Source organism: Eublepharis macularius, chromosome 3 (assembly GCF_028583425.1).
Source record: "Eublepharis macularius isolate TG4126 chromosome 3, MPM_Emac_v1.0, whole genome shotgun sequence".
In the NCBI taxonomy this organism is placed as follows: domain Eukaryota; kingdom Metazoa; phylum Chordata; class Lepidosauria; order Squamata; family Eublepharidae; genus Eublepharis; species Eublepharis macularius.
The window spans coordinates 159123879-159138928 of NC_072792.1; the positions used below are offsets into that span (position 1 = coordinate 159123879).

Genomic DNA, 15050 nt, shown 5'->3' on the forward strand with positions numbered 1-15050 from the left:
GAAGACCTGCTGATCAAGGTAAGCTGGGCTTCGATTCGGGTTTCCAGGGCGACAGAAGGAGCGCAGACAGAGTTCAGGCATTCACCCGGCTCCGTTTCCAGGGGAATTGATTGATGGTGCCTGACTGTCTGGCTTCCCGAACCACTGCCAAACACACTGAACCAGCCTTCTTCCGAACGCTGGTTCGTTTGCTGTGGACAATCACGAACTGCCGGATCACGATCGCGCAATCGCCAATTTCGTGGGTTTTTGAAGTTCGTAATGCGGTTCGTGCCCATGTCTACTCCAGACTATGAGATCAGTTCCCTGGAGAAAATGGCTGCTTTGGAGGATGGACTGTGGCATTATACCCCACTGAGGACCCTCCCCTTACCCTGCTCTCCACAGGCTCTTCCTCTAGGAATTTCCCAACCTGAAATAGGCAACACTTATCTTGTGTCCATTTCATCATTTGGTTTATGCTGGAACAACATAGTGAGATTTCTGACAAGCTCATTTTACATTGAGAGCCCCATGGCGCAGAGTGGTAAGCGGCAGTAGTGCAGCCCAAGCTCTGCTCACAACCTGGGTTTGATCCTGGCGGAAACCAGGTTCAAATAGCCGATTCAAGGTTGACTCAGCCTTCCATCCTTCCGAGGTCAGTAAAATGAGTACACAGTTTCCTGGAGTAAAGTGTAGATAACTGGGGAAGGCAATGGCAAACCACCCCGTAAAAAGTCTGCCAAGAAAATGTCGTGATGCAACGTCCCCCCCATGGGTCAGTAATGACTTGGTGCTTGCACGGGGGACTACCTTTACCTTTTGAATAGAATTAAGTGCTTTAAAATATTAACATGTCTGTATTTTGGGTCTGGATTTTCTGCACTGATTCTCCCTCTCTCTCTCTCTCTCTCACACACACCTGTATACCCTTAAGACCCCTTCAGAATAATAGTCCCGGCTACAGGCCTGCTTCAAAAATAGCCTGCTTTGAATATATTATTTTCAAAGGTGTACCAACCCACAGTTTGAGAAATAAAGGCACTGAAACTCTACATAACTGTAAAACACCTTCTATAGCGGAAGCTTTTATTTCTTTAAAAATGTACCTTTTCAGGATCAGGCAACTAGATAGCTGCAGACAGCCAACGGCAATTCCTGAAGTGAATAGCACAGAACAGTGGCTACAACTGTGTCACTTTCTTCCCTGGCACTGTTCCTAAACATTTATTGACTCTAGATTATTTTACTGTGTTTTTACAGCTGTAATTTTACTATCATGGAAAAGAGGGAGGGGGAACCCAAGGCAAATAAAACAGTTTATTCTTTATTTGCATTATCTACTTTTAACACAGCTCTAAACAGCTTTTATTGATTTGGATTAGATTATCCTGAGAGTGATTGTTTTTTAAAATGGCACCCCAGCCAAAACTATATTAAAAATGAATGACAGGTGGATGATAGTTTTTTCATTGCTTTAGAAACTGTTTGGAAAATCCTGATTGCTATCAAGTTAAAGGCGCAATACCAACATTAAAATCTCTAGAGTACCTCTCAGAATCAGAACTATGTTTAAAATCATATGCCTACACAAGAAAAAGATATTCACAGACAGAAATCATGGTGCAGTGGTTAGCAGTGTCTGGCTAGAATCTGAAATACCCAGGTTCACCTTAGGCTTGCCAACTCCAGCCTTGAGATTTGGGGGCAGTGATTGGGGAGGGTGCTCAGTGGCAATTTGATGCCATAGAGTCCACCCTCAAAAGTTGCCATTTCCTCCAGATGCTAATTTCTGCTTTAATCAAGCTGAACTGTACCTTTACAGCCTGAGTTCTTTGCTTCACCCCACCCACCTCCTGACTAGGATATAAAGGTTCAGGATTTCTCCACTCCTCCTTGTATCTGAAGAAGGCAGCTTTGACTGTCAAAAGCTTAGATCCTGAAAATTTTGTGGGTCTCTAGTGCTACTGGACTCCAATCATGCATTTCTTCCAGGGGTGCTGATCTCTGTAAGGCTGGAGATCAAATGTAATTCCAGGAGAAGCCAAGTCCCCGCCTGGAATTTGGAATTCCTAGGTTCACTTAACTCATAGAGTAGTTGCTGAGAGAATACAATGGAGTAGAGGAAGAATGATGCTGTAAACTGCTTTGGAACCCCAGTGGGAAGAAAAGTGGTATATAAATATCTAAATAAATAAATATATCTGGGAGCATCTCAGTACCCCTATGCCTTACTGACAATATCATCCTGATCTAAAGGAGCATGCATGGAACAGCTAAGGTTGCATCCGGAGCTCCTTCAGAAACATTAAAATCCACTCCCCAACAGAAGACTGGCAGCATTTTAATCTTTTTGAAAAGGCCCTGGATGTTTGATCGTAGATCAGAGTAGTGCATGCTGCTGAATCCATTTGTGCATGGGGTTCCTCTTGCTTGTTTGAGTTTTAGATTAAATCTCTTCACATGGTTTTGGAACAAGCCTGCACACCTTATGCCGTACCATGCTGAATTTAGCCTATTAGCTGTGCTGCCCTGGAGCTTTGCCAAGTGCTTGACAATTCTCTTTTTGTTGCAAAAACAGAAAGTTTATTGAGTTGCTTGTGAGCCACCAAGCATGATTGGCAGACTGTGTTAAACTTGGTGAATCACAAGTTTTGCAGGCCTGCTTTAGCAAAAGAGAACCCTGAGCTTAGGAAACATTCTTGTGATTTGTGGCACCTGCAAATTTTATTGCTATTTTGTTTTTGAAATCATGCTATACCCTAGAGCTCTAGGTGGGTCAGAGTTTAAAAAATCTAGATCAAATATCCAATTAAATAAAATTATAAACATATACAAATATCCCCTCTCCCAGTTAGAAGTTGGGTAGGGGTGGGGTTTGACCTTGATGAAAGCCATGTGTGTGATTGTGAATTATATTGACAATTTTGTACTCCCAATATACCCCAGCCTATGGACTTTACCTTTCTACCATCCTCAGACATTCAGTGGTCTCCTCACCTCACTTTTTATTTTATTTCATTCCTCTCCAATAAGGAACCACAGTGGCTTACATTATTATCCTCTCCGTTTTATCCTCACAACAACCCTGTGAGGTAGGTTAGGCTGAGGCCATGTGACTGGCCCAAGGTCACCCAGCAGGCTTCCAGAGTGGGGGACTGAACCTGTGTCACCCAGATCCTAGTCCATTACTCTAGCCACTACACCACACTGGCTCATTTGACTCTAGTTTTTCTCTTGCTGCCCCTTATTCCTGGAACAGCCTATGTCATGCTCTCACTTCCTTAAAATCTCCCCTCAAAATTCACCCTGTACAACCCCTCTCTACATCTGAAATTAAACACTGGTGATGGGAATACACACTCTTCCTCTGTTTAGCCTCACTTGTACATTTTTGCTATCTTAACAATAAGATATTTTGACAGTGGGTTGTAACTTAGAAATACGATTGACTAGGAGTAGGATTTGAAATCAGATCTTCTAGGTTGTCATGCCATAGTCATGTTCATTCAGTTACTTACAGCACCTGTGACGAAGAAATGACAGAAGAGAGGGCTACTGTCTCTTAAACTGTATTCAGATGTAATCAAGCTCTGAATGCCAATGAAGGGAGGCACTATCAAGGGAAGGCTTCTGTTTCTTATTTATTGGCCTTCCAGGGCAATGGTTTGGCCTCCGTGTTGAGAACTGAACTACAAGAGACAAGTTACACGTGATGGGTCAGCGCAAGTTTCCTCCGAGCTCCCGAAGGAAAACCAGAGCGAGGGCATGTCCGAGCAGCAGCAGATCCCGCTGCTGTCGCTGCGGCTGGGACTTCGCTGACCTGGCAGCTGTCTCTGTAGCAGCTCCCTGGGGGTGGGCAGGCAGCCCACTGGACACAGGGCACCCTGGGAGACAGCAGCAGCTGCCCGCCCCAAACGGTCTTTGGGGGCCCTCGCATCCGGCAGGCTTGTGCCTGGAAGAAGTACCGGTGATGGCTACTGCTGCTGGCTTCCTCCAGCTCTTCGGCAAGCGAGGGGAGCCTGAAGCTGGCAGACGGCTCTCACAGAGGCTGATTCCACACACGTTGGATAATGCACTTCCAATCCTCTTTATAGATGATTTGGAATGGATTTTTTTGTGTGTGGAACAAAAAATCCATGTCAAATGATTGATAAATCATTATACAACGTGTGCGGAATCAGCCAGAGAGGGGAAGGAGAGAGGAAGGAGTCTCCTACACTTCCTAGGTAAACTTGTGTTGACCCGCCGCATGTAACTCATCTCTTGTGGTTTGGCGAAACAGGATGCTAGACAAGTCTGGCCCAGAAAAGCATCTCTTATGTTCTTAATATGACAACCATCTTGTCAGAGGCTTCTCAATAAGGTTCAAATATTCAGCTTTTGAATGCCAAAGTCAAGTTGTGAAAACATTAATTTTACATTTTTAATTCATTCCATTTCAATTTTTGCACAAGCATCAAATCAAGAGCAGAGGAAACTTTCACTGGGGCACACACAGACCCCCCCCTCCCCACTGCACACCCCTTGACTTAGTATTAGCAGTTTTGCTCACTGTACAAATCCCAGTAATTCCTCTTGACTTTTATAAAATGGTGTAAGACTTCTCATCTGATTGACAATGCTTTATGAGGATCTTTGTGTCGTTTTAATCTTTTGCCATTTAATTTTGAGGTAATTATTTCCTGACGGAGTAAGTGACAGGAAATTCTGCCCATTTCAACTTAGTAGTAGGCGGGGAAAAGGATGGTTGATGGAGTTTGTGAGGCACAATATATCTTTCCATACACAAAATATTTAAAGAGAGATGTATAGGGTCTCCAGATGAGATGCCTGTACTCTAGTCTGGACACATTCCTGCAGCATTCGATTACATATGAACACTTTGTTACCTCAGGTTTTTGGAAAATGCATAGATAGTCTACCCACCACTTGATGAGGCCCTAAATCAGCTTTGCTGTCAAGGCAGCAAACTTATTTATATCATGGCCTGCACTTGCTATGCCACACATAACCATCTTGGCTTTATATAGATGAATCATGAAGATACCATTGTGAGTCCATTCTTGGTTCCTAGCTGCTTATATGATGGATTATCTGCTAACGTTATACCCACATCCTATAGAGGTAGGCTTGCCAGTCCCCTGTAATCTATATATTACAACCTTTTCTCCCCATTGGAGACCAAAATGCCTTACAAAATAGTCCACACAAATACCTCCCCCCACAATCCAAATAGTGCCCCAACTGAGGTAAAATATAGTTTGCTACCTTTTAATAGTTCCCAAACTTTGCAGCTTAGGTCAGGTTTTTTTTAATTATATGAAATTCCCCTTTGTTTTTGAGCACTAGATTAAGGGGTGATGAAGTTTTTTTATTATTATTGTTTGCAAATGGTATATATTCATTTTATTTTTTTTTAAATCACAAAGCCTTAAACAAGTGGGTTAAAATCCTTTACTGCTCTTTAATATGAAAATGAAAGAGTCCCATTCAAATTTCTAATGCACAATTGCTTTTAAACCTTTTTAAACACACAGGCACTCATACCATTATATCTATCAATGATTTGCCATTATGAAGCCTCTATAGTGTCCTCAGAGACATTATCATGATGCGCTTCTGCACAATAGTTTTTTTAAAAATCTTTCTTTTCTCACTCTGTCTTTTAATTGCAAATCCTTTCTCTTCTTCCCTCAGCTTTTTAGAAGACAGTCAGGGGCAAGCTGTATTAATAGCACTGCCTGCGTGACTCAAAATTGGTTAACTCAAAGGATTCTCTACTCCTTTCATACTGAAAGCTGTTATCTTCTGCTAGACTGTGGCTTTAAAACTGTTCAGTCTCAACAAAAAAATAAAGCTAACAGAAGAAAAACTTGGCTCCCCTCTGTATATTGCATCTCTGTTGTTGCTACCCTGGGGGAAGAAAAACAATACTCAAAGGATAACATTCAACATCAGCTGTGTGAGGAGTCTGAAATTTCTCTGGTTCACAGGAAGTTTAGGTGGCAAGGGAAAAAAAGGACAGAGCCTAAGGGATACCTGATTTATTTCTGGTATATGTGTCAAGCAACAAAGCATGAGGGGAAATGAAAGAGAGAATCTCAGCTTGCTTGTTGCATGGTGTATGGCGTCAACTGCCAGAGTTCAGCAGATCAACAGAAGGGCTGGTTCTACAGGCTGGCATCTTTACCATTGACCTAGGTTTGCTAATCTCCAGGTGATGGTTGGAGTTCTCCCGTAATTACAACAGATCTTTAGGCCACAGAGATCAGGTCCCCTGGTGAAAATGGCTCTTTGGAGAGTGGACTCTATGACATTAGAGGTGAGGCTCCTCCTCTTCCCAAACCCTGACCTCCCCATGCTCCACCCCTAAAATCTCCAGGAATTTCCCAACCCTCATGGGAAATTGCCACTTCATGAGTTTTCATGTGTGAACTAGACTTCAGCCCGGGCCTACTCATTCCTGTGTGTAAACTAGGTTGCCAGGTTCCCTGGAGCCCAACCCAGGGGACAGGGGGGGTTGTGGGGGGCGTGGGAGGGATCTACCTCACAGCTGAAGCTCACGCGTGCTCCAGAGCTGTTCCTTGTTGCACTGGGACTGATGTCATTTTGGAGCTACTGGGGCCCATTCCCTGTGCCCCCCCCGTCGCTGGCCAGGTGAGGGGTAGCGGGGGTGGGGGTGGAAGCTGGGAGTGGGCGATTCCCCCTTCTACTGGGGGACTGGTAACCCTAGAAATGGGGAATAATAATAGCAACGAAGGTCACAATCCCGTGTGCTGCACGGGCAGAAAGCGGGGTGTAGAGCACCTACTGTATAATCCTCCCTTCCCTGCTATGCTGACACTGCACCTTTGCTGCCCTGGAAGCATGGTTGCCAGGTCCAGGTTGGGAAATTCCTGGAGATTTGGTGGGGGCAAAGTCTGAAGAGGGTGGGGTTTGGGGAGGGGAGAGGCCTCAGTGGAGCATAATTCCATAGAGTTCACCCTTCAAAGCAGCTATTTTCTGCAGGGGAACTCATCTCTGTTGCCTGGAGATCAATTGTAATTCCAGGAGATCTCCAGCTATCACCTGGAGGCTGGCAAGCCTACCTGGAAGTGCAAAAACTTGGCCAACAGTTTACTTCCCCAATGAGGTGCTTCTATGCTTCCCCTTTGAGTGCTCAGTGCTCATTCTTTCCATCCTATTTCAAAAGAATTCAAGGATTCTCACAAAGAATTGTTTAAACCATAAATACAAATTAAAACCTAGCTCACCCAAGCATAGCTAGAACTGACATCAGCCATAAAATGCTATCTCAAACACCCACCAAAAGTTCTACAACAAATAACCTTTTGAAAGAGGGCTTTTTGTGTGCCCTTTTGAAGGACAGCAAGGAAGGAGATGCTCAGCACATTGCCTATGGCAAGCCATTCCTCAAGAATGGTACAGAAATGGCAAATGCCTAATTTCTGAGGCAGATGAGAAAGGCAGGAGAAAGAGACAGCATGTAAGGCAAATTAGGCAGATCTAGGAGAACAAATGGGCTCATACCAGGAGAGGTAGTCCTTTGGATATGTGGGCCCCAGGTCGTGAAGGGTTTTAAATGTAATTACCAGCAAAGGAACTGAAACCAAAAGCAACTCAGTAACCAATGTTCTTGTTTTATTATAGGTCTTGTATACTCATACCAGCTCCCATTCTTCCCCCGGAGTTCTCATTTGAGGCCTACAGCTGTACTTCTTATGTGAACAATAGCCTTGCTGATGTTGGTGGTTTACTTTAAAAAAAAAAAAGTAAATGGTTAGCTGCCTGGAAAATAATCCCTGGAAAATAGTTTTGTTGGATGATTGGACAGGCAATTTACTCCCATTTTGTCCTGCTGCGTGCAAATATGGTAGTTTGAAACAGGTAAATAAAACAAATCAGTGCATGGGTCTTATTTTTCAAATATTGTTTCTCAAGCGTCTCTTACACAATTTATTTCTTTGTAATAAAATTTCATTTGCAAGATCACCGTGCAGGCGTGTTCTGTTCCTGCTTTCACGCTTCTTAAAATACATGTCTAGGTTTAGATTGTATTTGGTCTTTTAACACAAGTCCAATGTACACAAGACTTCTGTTAGTTGATCAACCTCGTGATTCCAATCTGTTGTTTGCTTTTGAGTGTAAAGCCGTATCTCCTTGTGGCTTTACCTAAGATAACCTGCCCTGTGTATTAAATCCATGACAGCAGTTCTCTCACGCGTGCCAAGAGTAATTGTTTTGATCAGGGTTAGTACCTACACAGTGTTTTACCTGAGTGGCTAGGAAAGATTTATGTTTATCTCCTGGCATCAGCTGGAGTCATGGAATGTGCCAATCAAGCTCTTCCCAGCAAATTTAAATGTGATCCTCGTGATTTCAATAGGATTGCTCAGAAAAATGACTGTTCATATACAGATATTTGCAGGATTTGAGCCCGCATGAATGTTTTATTCATATATACATTTATGAGAGTCTTCTATACAGTTTATTTAAGGCACTCTACAACAGAAGTGTAAATAACCAGAATAAAAATAGTGGGGGTGGGGGAGGAACCAAAATATAAAAATAGCAGTAAAACACTATTAATAGTGCAGTCCTAAGCAGAGTTACACCCTTCTAAATCCATTGAAGTCAATGGGCTTAGAAGGGTATAACTCTGTTTAGAATAGTACTGTAAATCTGGTAAAGCACCATGAACACGAAGGAACGGGAAAAGCACTTAGAAATAAACCTCTAAGATTTTAAAATTTGGGCAATATGGTTAGAAAGAAAAGCCTTCTTTGATCAAAGTAAGTGGGCAACGAGGTGCTTCCCTATGAACAACGGAGAGAGGGTCCCCCCCCCTTTAATTTGCTTGCTGCAAGAAAACAAATACATCCCAGAAAACTGCAAAATAGGCCATTGTGTCAGTAGGGAGGGAGATCTTTACTGCAGGGCAGTTAATAAGGAGTGCCATTTGCTGTTAATGCGATCAAGATTTCATCCACTCAGGAACAGCTATAGAAAAAAGGAGGGCAAGCATCACGCAGGTGACAGGCAGTAAGAAAGGGCTGCATGCTAGTCAGGTGGCAACCTAAGAGCCTTGCAAACAGTTTGGTGAGCTAGTAAGGACACAGGAGGGCTAGCCCAGCTGCTGAAACAGCATGAAGGAGTCCTCACTAGGGACTGACTAGCCACAGAGCCTTCCGTCTTTCATCACTGTTATCTTTATTATTATTTAGCAGCAAAGATCAGCACAGGGAGCTTCATCGGAGGGACTGGAAAGAGAACAGGGGCTTCCTGAGGTAGAATTTTGTTCTAGTCCTCTTCTGTGAACGTTCCTCACATTGATCTTTGAGGCCTGGTTCCCACATGTGAGGGAATGGGGTGGTATAGTGCAGCAGGTGGAGGATCGGATTTTGAAATAATGATATACTAATGTGGTAATACTGATTAGAATGCTGTGGGAGATCTAGGATTAACCCACCACTCTACATTGGGCCAGTAGCTGTGTTGGTCTGCAGTGGAACAAGGTGCCACTAGACTCCGATCCTGCTGTTTCGCATTGGGCCAGTCGCTCTCCCTTTCAGCCTAACCTACCTCATACGGTAGTTGTGAGGATAAAATAGAGAGTTCAGAATTGGAGCCTACCACACACACTTTACAGTTCTGCAATCTCTTCTATCGCCTCAGTATTCTGCCACTGGAGTCTCATGAAGACCACTTTCCTGTGAGTAAGCTCCACTGAATAAAATGAGACTTTAAAAAAGAAAACCTCCTAAGGCTTGCTCTCTGAGTGAATAATGATAGTCATTCAGTGATAAAGAGAAAGCACTCTGCATATGCTCAAAAGCATAGTTCTTCACACATTCCAAGGATTAATATGGGCATGTTTCAGGTGGGTAGCCATGTTGATCTGCAGTAGAACAGCAAGTTTAGAATCTAGTAACTCCTTAAAGACCAACAAGATTTTCCAGTTACAAACTTTTGAGAGTCAGCACTCCCTTTGTCAGAGGGAGTCCCTTTGCATCTGATGAAGGGAGCTTTGACTCTTGAAAGCTTATATATCTTGAAAATATTGTTAGTTTTTAAGGTATTTCTTGGACTTGAATCTTGCTGATATAGACTACAATAATGCTTTGCTCAAATGAATCTCTGGATTTTGAGCTATACAAGGGAATTGGCAACCCAATTTTATGCATTATTGCTTGGAAGCAAATCCTACTTAGTTCTTCTAATCATCCCCATGTAAATGAAGTCCAAAATAGTACTGTGTGCTTTACAGGGTAGGCCTGTGCTATTGGAACCACTTACTATTTTGACACAAATCATTTCTGTTTGTCCATTGGCTTGACGTGCTGCTTTCAAGTTACCTTGCATAGAATCTTTGTAACTCTCAACATGGCCACACAATATGAGGGCAAGAAGTGAATGTGAAAAACTGGTTGGATATGAAAAGAATTGTGCAATCGCAATGAAGAACACCTGCCTAGGAACTTTCAACACACACCAGTTCTTCTAAGGTATTGTAATGAAAAAAACCTGTCGGTGGGTGCCATCTTTCACACGATCCTATGCGTGCTGTCAGATCATTGAACTCAACGGGCTTTCCTTCTTCGATCATGGCAAATAGAATTATACCTTTCTAAATCCATTTACTTCAATAGATTTAGGAACGGTATAACTATTTAGAATTTGCAAGAGACCAATTAGTCACCTTTACACGTTAGTAAACGCGACTTAACTCAGTGGTCTTTGCGCAGAACTGCAGAAGATGGGGTTAATCAGTGTGCACAACTTGCAAGTTTATCTATGGAATGCATCATACTATTTCCAAGGGGGCTTATTCCCATGCATACATAGGGCAGAAGTTTTATTTGCATGGATTTTTTCTTTCCACTCTAGCTCTCGCCTCTTTCTATACAGTACTTTTCCCATCAAAAAAAGCCCACTCACCCACGTGACTTCAAACCTTCCCTCATTCCCCCTCCCTTGCCCGAACTAAAATGCAGGGAGGCCGCTTCATCCCACCCGAAGGCGCACGCTCATATGGTCGAGCGCATGCCCAGTGAGTAAACGGAGGCGCCAACCACTCTGATAGGGAGGAAAATCTAAAGGGCCGCCGCCATATTGTCGACCTGTCAGCAGACGCGGCGCTGCCGCCTTTGCGCGTCTCCTGCGGCGGCGGGATCACCCTCAGGGGAGGAGAAGAGCGCCGACGCTCGGAGCGGCCCGCAGCGCCTCCTGGCCGGCTGCCGAGGGGGACTGCGCGGCCGGGCCTCCCCCTCGGCCGAAGCAAACTCGAGGGAAGCGGCGACAACGGAAACAACTGACGAGAGTTCGACGCCTCAGCCCCTGCCAGGCGAGGGAGGCTGGGAGGGACGCCGGGGAGGCGGCGTGTGCCCACCTTCTGAGGCTGCGAGGCCGCGGCTCGCCTCTTCCCACACCGGCTCTTACCTGGGCAGCAGGTAAGGGCTCCCGCGCGAGGGGAAGAGGGCTGGCAGGCAGGGCGAGAGGGCTGCAGCCTTGCAGAGGAGGGAAAGGGCTCTCTTGCCTTCGCCGCGGGGTTGCCAGCTCCAGCTTGGGAAATTCCTGGAGATTTGGGGGTGGAGCCTAGAGAGGGCAGGATTTGGGAAGAGGAGCGACTTCAGTGGGGTATAATGCCATAGAGCCCACCCACCAAAACAGCCATTTTCTCCAGGGGAAACTGACCCCTGTCGCCTGGAGGTCCGTTGTAATTCCGGGAGATCTCCACCCACCACTTGGAGATTGGCAAATCTACGAGTTGTGGGAGCGTCGCTTCTCTGCCTTTCCTCCACAACGTGCTGCTTTCCACAGGGGGTGTTTCCAGATGGGTAGCTTCGTTGGATCTGCAGCAGCAGCAACAAAAAACCAGGAATCTAACGAATCTAACAGGATTAAAACTAACAGAACTTATTCCTGTGCATCTGATGAATTGAGCTCTGACTCATGGAAGCATATGGTGGAATTAATGTTTTTGTTCTCCTGACATGCCCCTGGACTCCTGTTTTATTACATCTCCACTCTTTCTTTCTTGCTACTTCCTTTCTCTCTCTTCTTTTCACCCACCCTCCTTAATTTCCTCCTAGACAGGCTTGTTTGTAATGAGAATGGATGGTCCTCAGTAAGTGTGTAAAGACATTCTTGTTTGCTACTTGCCACATGAGAGTAATAAGATAGAAATAAGAGCTGATGCGATGCCAAGTGTTGGACTAATAGGATCTAGGAGACAGGAGTTCAAGTCCCCACTCTGCCATAAAGCATGCTGGGCCAGTCACACTCAGATTAACCTCCTGCACAAAGTCCTTAGGATAAAAGAGGGGGGAGCATGCTGTCCTGAGTTTTGGGGAGGAAGGGAGAGATTTGAGGTGTATGTGTACTAGGTAGACTCTTTTTAATGGGGCTGTGTAATGCAGTAGTTGAGAATAAACTGAGCAGGGAAACCCTCAGTTCAAATTTAACTTCTGCAACAGACTTCCTAGAAGGCCTTAGGTAAACTCTGTGCCCCCAATCTGTGATGTGGAGCTTTTGTAGGAGTTACTGAGAAAATGGCCTGTATTTCATTAAGCAGAGCTTGAAACCTTCTTCCAACTTAAGCAGTTCTTTCTCCAATGCAAGAGCCACATAAGCTGGAGGAAGGGTCCTCCAGGCTAAGGTAGATTATGACTCTATATGTGTGAGGTGCTGGATATATCTTTTATATTAAAAATGGTGCCACCCTCTGCTATCTATCCATTCTTACATTTCTTTGGATTGATTGTAGCCCTCTCAGACTGTTGTCTATTTGTCCTATGCATATTTTCTGAGTGGTCAGTCCTAGTAAATGTGGAAATTTATGCCTAGGAAGTATGCATGTTGATTTGGAAGTAAATTCCACTGGTATGCGTAGTTAAGAGAAGGATGTAAGACTGTTACCCTGAGCACACTCACTGGAATTAAGTTCTGTCAAACTCCGTACTTCTGAGTAACGTGTATAATGACATTCCATTTCTATGTGCATTTGCTTAGAAGAATACCCTGTTGGAATTATATGGGGACTTGATCATGTTCAGCATCTTCGTGGACAATAAACAAACTAGATTATCTCTCTATATGCATATAAAGTCAAATTAATGGATGTAAATGCTGAGAAGTGAGAGAAGGTGAAAGGTTGAACCAAAACTCTGGATTTGACACTACTACTTCCTACAAATGGGCACAACTACACTGTTAACACATTCCTGCTGTCAGTATCTGCTAGAAATCTACCAGTCTTGTATTCCTCATAGTCCCTGCAGTAGCGAAGGGGAAAGCATTGTCCAGAGAAGCTGCCAGCAATGAATAGGTGCATCAGCTATCATCCTAGTGGGATCAGAAATGTTTTCCAGGCTTTCTGTGTCTACCTTTTTGTTCTAGTCTTTCTGTTTTGTGGGGGAAGGTGTTTGTGTGTTTGTGAAATTTGGATTGTGGAAGAAGGTCCTTGAGGTTGAATTCTGCTTCACAGTAATGCACAGACTGGAAAAATGTCAAGTGTTACAGTAGAAGTGACTTGCATTCTGTTTTGGGGGCGGGTGTCTTGTTTTTGACAAACAAGCACACCATATTTTATTTGTTTTTGACAGAAAAGCAGAATCAAATGCAAGTAGAATTTTAGCCCTTAATTCTTGTTGTGTACTTGTATGCTAGTCATGTGTTCCTGATGAAAGAACCTAGAGTGGACAAATGATAAGGAATGATCTCATATACAGCAGCTCCAAATAATCTGATGCTGTCTGTTGCTGAAAACAACATTTTAGTGTGTTAATGTTGATTTACATAATGAGCATAATAGCTCTTTTGTAAATTATTTAGATCAACGCTGTATGCATGTCTTAAGAGTGATAAGCTTCTGAAGGCTGCAGTCATATACACAATTACCTGTGAGTGACTCTCATTGAGTACAATAGGACTTCTAAGTAAGCATAAGAATGGGATGTTAGTAAATTCAAAAATTTAGAATTTAAGCTGTCGTATTTTTATTGAAGTCCCATTGACATCAACGTGAGTTAATTAGCCTTTTTATGTTCAGGATTTTAGTCCAGAATCCTTTATTTCAATAAGAAAACCCGCTGGATCAGACCAGTTTCCATTCCTGGCCAACATTTCTCATTGCCTCAGCTCCCCCAAATGATGTGCAGAGATTTAGAAGTTCCATTTAGCTATTCTCGCTAATAGCTATTGGTAGACCTATTTTCAATGAATTTGTCTAATCCCTTTTTAAAGCTATCTTGTGGCTACAGATTCTGTAAGCTAATTATGCATAGTGTGAAAAAGTATTTGTCCTGGATGTATTCCTAATTGATTTTATTTAGTATTGCTTTTGACAGGCAAGACATACCAGTTTTGCCAAATTGAATGCAGATAGAATTTAGCCCCTAATACGGCACCAAGTTCTAATATTATGAAAGAGGGAGAAGAAAAATTATTTTCCTCTGGATGTGATGCATACTTTTATATATGTTCCATGTTTATCCCCCTCCCTGGCCTCTTAGTTGCCTCTCTTTGAAAGTAAAAATCTCCAAATATGTCAGCCTTTTCTCTCAAGGAAGATGCTTCAGTACCCTAATTGCTTTCTATTCTTGTTAATTGTTTTCCAGTGCTGTGATTGCCAGTTGTAGTTGCCCATTTTGAAAAGACTCCCCCCCCCCCTTCTTAATCCTAAAATTTCAGTTTTTCTTTTCAACTCATTTTTTTCTGGAAAAAAGTATTTATGTGACTTCAGTTTCCAGAGAACACTGTGACTGGAAGTTTTATGTCTCTACTGTGGTAGCAGTGTTACAAATCACAAATGCTTTGAGTTGCTTGTCATTTGTTGCAAGAAAGTAGAGGCCTTTAACTCTATGTGGATGTAAAAACTATAATCTTTTACAGCTATGTTTGCAAACTTTCTTTACCATGAACTGGCTGTGTAGTTTGCAGGCTGTGTAGTTTGCATGCAGCATAGATCAGAATTGCTTAATTCTTAGATGGTTGGAAGACTCAGTCTGGTTGCACATACCACTGAAGTTGGAAAAGGCAAAGGCAATGGCCTAAAATGAAATAGAGAC

At 43.3% G+C, this 15050-nt stretch overlaps 1 protein-coding gene across 1 annotated transcript in view; it reads left to right on the forward strand.

Moving 5' to 3' along the window:
- Nucleotides 1–11067: 11067 nt before the first annotated feature.
- The window catches only part of RDX (radixin), a 39383-nt gene continuing 35400 nt past the window's right edge, over nt 11068–15050 (forward strand). Inside the window, exon 1 of the mRNA XM_054973518.1 lies at nt 11068–11432. The gene's annotated coding sequence lies outside the window, so the exon portion shown is untranslated. The remainder of the gene's footprint in view (nt 11433–15050) is intronic.